Genomic DNA, 9,554 nt, shown 5'->3' with positions numbered 1-9,554 from the left:
TCTGGAATGTAGGAAATCATTGCTATTACCAAAACCAAATGTCTCTGCCTCTGGCCAAAAAGAAAAAAAAAAAACTATCTCCTTAGAGTTGCTCATTTCTCAATTATAGTGTTACATAGGTATATCTAACCAATAGAAGTGGAGATTGGCTCTCAGGTTTGTATCTGAGAGAGGCAATTCCAAGAGGTAAAGATTTTAGGTTTTTTGGATCTTACCATAAGGATTTGAACACAAAAGATTATATTTTTGCTGTCTATAGCAAAGATGTTCAAAATACATGAAAATATGACCAAAAATTCTATAAAGATTCATCCCTTAATGAATGACTTAATATACACTGTTACTTATCCTTTAAAAAATTACTAATAGCATCAACTATAAAAGTACAAATTGATAATTTCTAGTATAATTCACCTATTTCATATAAAAACGAAAATAAATACTTTTCTTCATGAACGTAGAAAAACTCCAATCTCATCAGCTTTTGTATCCAACTCTGAGTCTGAATCCTTGGATGATAGCCATTTTTCCTTCTTTTGTATCCTCTCATCCTAACGTTGTGTCTCACTTCGTAAATTTTAAAGCTAGTGACCCAAATGCATGCTATATGAAATAGTTTAGAAATGAGAGTAAAACAGGATTATTAGCTAAAATGTATAAACACATACATGAAACAGAAAGGAAGAAAATATGGATATTTGTTTCTGCAAGACCATTGTTGTTAATATTATGGCTTGCTTCTTCACTACCTTTCCACATTCTCTCTGTCCTAAGCTTGCCAGGACCTAAAGAGTTGTATTAGTGAGGATAAGGTTAGGCTTCTGTAACAAAAAGATCCAACAGTAAGTCAGTGACTTAAAGATATTAAAACTCTCTCTTGTGGGAAAGTACTTATGAGAGTATCCATTCAAGGTAGCATCTGGCAACATGTGACTTCCAAGATGTTCTAGTCACTGCTGTTTCTGGCTGGCAGGGAGGAAAATGGGGGATATTCATGGCACAGGATTTCCTTTAAAGCAAATAATATAAAAGTAAATATATCACTCTTCCTCTCATTACATTGGTAAAATGGTGGCTGGGAAATAATGTCTCTTGCCATATCATCATGCATCCAGAATAAAGGAGAAAATGGTTTTAGGGAGACAATTAACTGCTTCCACCACATGAAGTAACTCACAACTTTTCCTTCTTCCTATCCCTGAGCCTGAGACAGAGAGACCAAGTAAGTGATTTTGTACCAAGATTCAAACTTTCCTCTAAGAGACTGTTCCATTTCCTAGATCAGTGTGTAGGGAGTTAGGATGCCTACATGTTTGGCTCTCACTATGCAATGTGTCTGCCAGGCTATATTTATCAACCATAAAGATGATATTTGCTGCTCCATCTGCAAATAGCATCTCTGTTCCTTTACTTATTCAGTGGGATCTACTTTAAATTTTAACAATCTAGTCAAAGCCACTGTTACCTGTTGTCTGAACTATCAGAAAGGCCTCCTCTTGCCACCCTCCCCCCAACCTCTACTTGCCCCTTTGAATCCATTCTTCATACACAACCAGAGTGATCCTCTTAGACATCAGTCTGATTATATGTTGCTGTGTTCAGAATCTCCCAGAGACTTCAGAAACACAATCTAAGAGTGTGACATTCCCACTAAATCTTATCTTGATGTTATATCCTACTGTACATGTTCTTGTACATACTGTCCTACTTGCAGTCTCTGGGATACACTAAAAATGATTTTCCTTATAGCTCTTTCCATTTGCTATTCCTTCTGACTTGAGTTCCTAACTCACAGATAGCTTAGTGCTTATTTTCTCTGCTTTCTTCAAGTCTTTCCTTGAACATGACCTTAACAGTGGGTTTTCCTCTGGTTGAACTGTATAAACGAACACCTTCCCAACTCATATGAACAATTTTTAACTTTTGAAATGGTCTTTTGAAAAAAAAATTCCATCCATGCTAAATTTTAATGATTTATAAATGTTCTCAGAAAAAAAAATTAAGCAGAAGACAAGGAAGGTAATTTTCATGTAGGAAAATCTACAATGATTTGCCTTTTTTTCTATTTGATTTTTTGAAATAGCTGAGATTTTATTTTTCTACTATTCTTGATGAAAGTCATAGTAATTTTTTGGCTATTCTAAAAATAAAGTGATATATAGATATAGATCCTCCAGACTCATCTTGTTTCAGTAGCTACTTTCAGGTAAATAGGACTTGTGTTTATGTTTGCATTCACTATGCATATACCTCCTCCTAGGAGGACAATTTTAATTTTACAAAGAATATGTCTTAGCAGAGGGTTAGATGACATCTTTCTGCCAAAGTTAGTGGTATAATTAAAATGTGTATGAGGCAGATAGATGGCAATTGACTCCCTGTGGTTCCCTCTAATATAGATTTCCTAAATCACAGGCCTTGGTTATGACTACAGCAGTGTGTTGCCTTCTCCCTAACTACCTTCTTCACAATTGCATGCACCATGCAGGGGATGGATTTTGCTTTACTAGCTGCAGAAAAGCAAGATGTAGTTAAAGGCCTGAGTGCCATTTTGTATATTTTCTTTAATTGAAGATATACAATAAGATGAAAATTTCAAGTTTATAGAAGGAAACAATGGTTCTCCATTACCTATGAATAAGTTTTAGAAGGTAAAGTGACAGAGTTTTCCAAATAAGCCAAGTGTACTCATTTAGCAAAGGCAAGTTGCTTTGGATATCACAATTTAATGGAATGTTAACCCAACTTAGCTATGTCATGAAAGCTGTCTAATCTTAACAAAGGACTGAATTGGATGCTGGTAATTGAACATGAAACCAATAAAGCCAAAATGATAAAGGCAGAACACCAAAGTTTAGGTCTTTATGGAAGTGAAAATTTTGAGTAAGTGACCAAGTTTTCAGTATTTACTGTAGTTGCACAAACATATGACATAAACCTGAGAATATCCACTGTAAGCTATTTATGAATACACAGATATACTTCAAAGTAGCATTATCCATCATAGCCAAAATATGGAAAACATCTTAAATATGGATCCAGAAATGAGATAGTAGTGAATTCATGAAATAAAATTATATCTAATGGTTAAAGGTCATGAATCAGAGCTACATACAACAATATGAATCTCACAAAAAAATTATAAGACAAATAAATCAGATACAAAGGAATCCCTACTGTAAGGTTCTAGTTACAGAAAATTTCAAAATAGGCAAATCTGTATTTCGGGCAATTGGGATAGTGGTTATCTTTAGGGTGGATGTAATGTGGTATGATTGAGAAAGGTTATGGGTAAAGTTCTGGATTGATGCCTGTGTCTATTTCTTAGGTGATGTTTACGAGGGTATTCACTTTAGGTGAATACCTAAAGGGTAGTCAATTAACTCTGTATTTTTTGTTTTGTTTACCATTCTTTGTATGTGTTACACTTCAATAAGAAAAAAATAAATGGGATGAATAATCTATTTGAAATGACAAGTTATTAAAGTTCTAACTAATAGAAATTTTACGGTAGCCCTGTTGAATCTCAATTGTTGCTAAACACAAGCTACTGATATATATTTCCTAATGCTACATTAATAGAAAATCACAGATAGGTGGAAACTTAGTTTTTGACTGCAGTCACTTTTGCCTACTGGGAAATGGAAATTCCTACCTTAGAAAGGTTATCTCATAGCTGAAAAAAATGACTTGTTTTATATGCAGAAAGTGAGGTCAGTACTGGACATAGTGTGGAAGGAGACTGCAAGGGTAAGCTGAATTGCTCTGCCTAGAAAAATACTAGGAAAGGAATTGGAGGAGCTTAAAAGTTAGTGGGTGGAAAATGGAAGTGGAGTGAGACATGCACCAGGGTCACTGTGTCTTCAGCACAGTTCATGCACACAGCTCAAGCTCTGTTTCCATCTACTTTTATATGAAACAAAGAAAAGGAAAGAGCAACAAGAAGCATGGGATGGTCAATACTAATACAATAGAAAAGCATAAATGGGAAATAATAAGAGTGCAGAAAGTAACTTAGAGCAACATAAGCCTTATCAAAACAACAGTGGCAACAAATAAAACCTTGCAATACTAAGAGAAAAGTGAGTGGCCTTTCTTATATGAGACAGGTTTTGGACCATTTGGGGTAAATTTTATAAGTCAGGACGATTCCAGCAAGGTGGAAGATTTAGAGACATCTGGGACATGTAAATATTTGCATAGTATATCTAACATAACACTTTTAACATTTAATCCTCATCAAAGTCCTGTAAAGAAGTTATTAATCTTATTTTATACCTAAAAGTATTGAGACTCAGGTCAGTTAAATCACTCTTGTCACTTATGTTAAGCAAGTCACTCTTGTCCTTGCTGCTAGTATGTGATGGAACCAGACATCCAAATATAAGTCTGTATTCTTTCCACTTCCTTCGTTACCTCAAGAAGATCACTAATTTCCAAAACTAATTTCACTGTAAGCTAAATTTAGTTATTTTTGATCTATGAATACCATATTTTTCATTGGATCTGGTTATGGAACACAGTATGTTTTATTCTAGCTTTTTTGAGAATATCGTAAGTTTGAGGTTTGAAAAACCAGAAAATAATAAAAAAGAAAAGAAAAAAATCATTTATTTTCATAATTCAGAGATATTTTATTAATGTGAATAGAATAGACTATTAATCTAGGTTTCAGCTTCCATAGTACAGTTCTAGGAGAGCAAGAAAGAAATCCTACTTTTTTCAGAGTGCGATTTATTGCTAAAATTATATGTTACTGAGAACATCAATCCTTTATTTTAATGTTAAATTGTTTAAACATACAGATCCCCTTGGAGGTGGTAACAAATAAGTGAGCAGGCATCTTAATAATGAGGGACACAAGCATTCTTTGAATAAGGTCCAGGCTTTGGAGTGAAACAGATTTGGGTCAGAAGACTGTTCGAAGGCCAGCCCTGCCACATACTCTCTATCTTAAATTGTAGTACTTCTATTTTCTTAGTTATAAAGGAAGAGTAATACCTAATTAATAGAATTGTTATGAAAATGCAAGCTTATACTGTACTGTAGCACCCTAATACAATACCCGGTATATGAGAAGTACTCAATAAATAATACCTATTATAATTGAACAAAATTGTGATGGTGCTAGGCTCTCTGGGTTAGTAAACTATAGCTTGTGGAAGAAATCTGGCCTAACACTTGCTTTTGTAGATAAAGATATATTAGAACACAACCAAGTCCATTGTTTATGCATTGTCTATGGCTGTTTTCAAATTAAAACAGCATAGTTGAGTAGCTGTGATAAAGACAATATGGCCCACAAAGCTGAAAATATTTACTATCTAGCTTCTTACATTAAAAATATTTATTTCTAGGGTATAAGGAAAGAAGACTGGCAGTTGGACCCTGAGAATATCATCCTTTGATGTTAGAATTTTTCCTGTAGAAAGGATATTGCTACATAGAAGATCAGTTTTTATTGCCCTTTTTAATTTGAAAAAAAATTATTGAAGTTGAAATAATAATAATTATTCTCTTTGGCTAGAGTTCTTGCAAATTGTGGCACTAGCATAAGAAGTTCAGACATTCATTTGAATAATCAAGCAAAAACCCAAACCTACTAAACATGTAAAATAATAATATAGGGCTTTCTATAAAAACCATGATTAGACCACCTGATCATTATTAGTAAAAGGTGGATTATTAAAACAAGTTGTTATCTTTTGTTCACATACAAACATTTAAAATATGAGATTTTTAATAACCAACTTTTATCATTACTATTTACCAATAATAGTATTAACAAAAGTTAAGTGCTTACTGTTTGTTAGTCCAAAGTTATATAGTAATCTCTAATTCAATAGATTGTTATTCTGAGAGATAGAATACTAATATTTTCTTCATGTATTTTTATATTTTCTGAGTTTTTCTCATTAGTCTTTTATAATTAAAAATAATCCAAAGTACTCTGTACAACTGAAAAGGAAGACAAATCTAGCTCCCTAAACTTATTTAAATTGTACCTGCCTCAAATTCAAATAAGGGAGAAGGGAGGTTAAAAATGGAGTTACTATTGATGAAAAAGCAATAGATAGGAATAAAAATAAATAGCCTAAAGAAGCAGAAAATAGGCTAAATAATCATCATCACTAAGCTAAGAAGGCCCAATGCAATTAAGAAAAAGGATTAGAGGTCAGACATTATTTCAAGGGCAATAGCCAAGAAGAATAGGTAAGGAAATAAAAACAGAATTCATATGAATCACAGTGAGTTTGAAGAAGAGAGCCATGAAAATATATTTGGCTTCATCAATAGGTACAGTGAGAAGCTAAATGAAGGCAGAAGAAAAGATTTCAGAAATCATTTTAGTAAGAACATGATTGATACAACCAATTTGAAGTTGATAGGGAAATATATTATTTTCCATGTTTGTATTCCAAAGAGAACTGTCATGTGGCTAGAAGAATGGAATGTGAGATGTGTAAAATATAATTAATAATAACTCTTACATTCCACACACGTGAGAGAGGAATGAAAGGAAGGTGGATGAATTACATATTACATCATTACATACAAATTACAAATTACATCATCAAAAGCTTTATCATGCTGAAGAAATCTCATGTGGTTTCTTAGCAGTTGACGAGGAGGTTTCCATGAGATGAGCCAGCATCTAATAGAAAAAAAAATTATCAAATTCAGACTGACAAATCAAGGAAAGTGGAGGCAAAACTAATGTAGGGGACTGTCATAGCTTTAGCACTGAGAATCCCACTAAAACCCTTCAGTCCTGGGCAAACCCTTGACAGTCAAGGCCCTACCAGAGGAACTGAAGGTAATCGCCATATTTCACTTCAACAAAGAGATCTCCTCACCAAGTTATCTGCCCATTAACTGAGTGCTTAATCCACAAAACCCCTTACCTTAGTATCCAAACATACAGATTAAAAAACTCTTGTCTGTACAACTGCAATAAAAACCCTATGGGCCTCTCCCTCCAGAGTATTCTGGATGAGAAAGAAAGTGAGCTTGACAGGAAAGCCAATGATTAAGATGGAAAGGATCTTCAGCATGGGCCTTTTTAAGTACCATTGAAAACATTTCAGTTCTTTCTGCCAGCCAGGGAGAGAAACACACACACACACAAACACACACACACACACACACACACACACACAGATGCATTTATTATGATTATTTGCCCTTGACAGAGAAAGGGATTAACAAAGAGATTAAATAACTTGTTCCCCTTTCACAAGTATTATAATCAGAATCAAAATTTGAATTTGGTCCACCTGGCTCCCAAAGTATGTGTCCTTATTTGCTCTGCAATGCTGTCAAAAGAAGCAACAAAAAAGATACTTTTGCATTGAAAACAGGGATTTTTGGACAATCAACAGCATTTAAAAGAAAGAAACTTAAGCTTTTCTAATTGCTCCACTACCCCTGCCAGTCCCAGGCCAGCACAGCACTTGCTCAGAGCTCCTAGCTCCTGCTAAATTAGTGCCACAGTTGTTTCTCTCCAGCCACCCTCATGATCATCTACTGGGACCTCATCAGCCAAGGTGAGATGCTTTCCTACATCTACAAGATCCAAGACATCATGGACAAGCTATGCCTGGAGGTGGAGGAGATGGTGGTCAGTAGGACAGAGGGTAACACTGATAACTCATTCATTTTTGGAGATGCCTCCACTGAAATCCCTAAGGGCGAAGGTATGAAAAGCACAGTAATCACTTGTGTTGATATTTGTTATGAACCATTATTTGCCAGAAACCAACTTCATGAAAGAAGCCTGCAAGAAGTACATCAAAGATTACATGAAGTCAATCAAAGGCAAACATAGGCCAGAAAGCATAATGATGGGGGCTGCAGAGCAAATCATGCATATCCTTGCTAATTTCAAAAACTACCGGTTCTTTATTGGTGAAAACATGAATCCAGACGGCATGGTTGCTCTGCTGGACTACTGTGAGGAGAGTGTGACTCCATATATGATTTTCTTTAAGGATGATTTAAAAATGGAAAAATGCTAATGAATTGGGCTATTACTTTGGATGTTTTACCTGTTGTCATAACTGGCTGCTGCTCTTAATCTAAACAACACCAGGATTTAGACAAATGGGACTGATGGCTTCTTGTGCTCTTCATTTATTTTGCCCTTGATTTATTTGGAGCAGTGGCATTATTTTTAAGAAAAAAAAAAGAACATGTCATGGAGATTGTCTAAAAATAAAATGCATTTAAATTCAAAAAAAGAGAGAAAGAAATAAACTTAAGGAAAGACCTTCCCTCTGAGGAGCCTTAGGCTTCTTTATAAAATATAAGTGTTAATGGTACTTAGTAATCATTTTCTAAAGGCTAAAATGAGAAGAGTTTTAATACTCTTATTTTGTGAGAGGTAGAACTCATTACTTGTTGGAGAGTGTGAAAACTATTATAGTTAAAAAAAAATAGAAGCATTCAGGAAAGTAATGAATTCTAATTCAATAGGATAAGCCAGGCATGTACTAATAGGGTTCATTCTATTTCCTTCACTCAGGAATGATTGAATATCTGACCAATGTCATGTAAAATTTGTTTATGTTTTCAATGAAACACTTTTTAACCTACAATCTTCAGTGCTATATTTACCACAATAGGTAGATGAAAATAAGACATTTGGTTTTGTCTGGAAAAAAGCTTATAACTTAGTTAGGAATAAAACATGCTTGAGAAAAACCTGAAGAGCAATTTTAAGTTAACAACGTATGCAAAATAAAACAATCAGAACATGTAATATAGTCAATATACTAATTGAAAAAAATTCCTTTAAAACAAACATAGCATTATTAGCAGTATCATGTGAAATACCACATAATCACCAAGTAATTCAAGGAGATGCCATAAAAATGAATGGAAAGGAAAACTGACCAGTTTACATTTTGGTTCAAACATAACAAATCCTAGAATTCAAGAGATAAAGGAAAACTAGTGATTTAAGTCCTAAAGAGCAAACCAATTTTATTTGTCATGCTGAAACTTAATTGCTTACTTCACCATATCCCTATGATACACTCATCTAACCTCCAGCTCTTTAGATAATCACACTGTATTTTTGCATCATTCACTTGAATATATGTCCATAAATGGTTAAACCATTTCCCTGAGAAAGCTTGACTTCCTAATGCTTATTAAAGCTCATTCTAACTTTTTCATTATCAGAACTTTGAGAGGTGTAATGAGGATTCTGAGTAAAATCAATTGTGTGCTGGATGTGCAATTATTGGGATCTTTAGCATATATGCAATAAGTAAATAAGAAGGGTCTTGCTGTGAAGGGATTCAAAATATAATAGATGATGGAGCTGCAATTGAGGAAACAGATTATTTATTACCAGGTGTTGTGGGAATATGGAACCACACTGTAGTTGTTTTTGTCTTTTTTTTTCTTTTTGGTTTTTTACTTCATATTCTCTGAAACAATTGGAAAATGCCCCAGGAATAACATTAAGAAAAATAATTTATGCCACATAAATCATTAAACCATAAGCAACTTCATTAAGCAGCTTCCCATTGGTAGCCTGAACTAAA

The 9,554-nt window shown here is 34.1% G+C and overlaps 1 pseudogene; it reads left to right on the top strand.

Annotated features, from left to right (window-relative positions):
- Positions 1–7,516: 7,516 nt before the first annotated feature.
- On the top strand, positions 7,517–8,018 carry LOC129501530 (translationally-controlled tumor protein-like; annotated as a pseudogene).
- The last annotated feature ends 1,536 nt before the right edge of the window (positions 8,019–9,554 follow it).

The sequence above is a fragment of the Nyctereutes procyonoides genome, unplaced genomic scaffold, assembly GCF_905146905.1.
Source record: "Nyctereutes procyonoides isolate TBG_1078 unplaced genomic scaffold, NYPRO_anot_genome, whole genome shotgun sequence".
In the NCBI taxonomy this organism is placed as follows: domain Eukaryota; kingdom Metazoa; phylum Chordata; class Mammalia; order Carnivora; family Canidae; genus Nyctereutes; species Nyctereutes procyonoides.
Note: the sequence above shows the minus strand (reverse complement) of the source record. Positions and strands in the feature narration are given on the sequence as shown.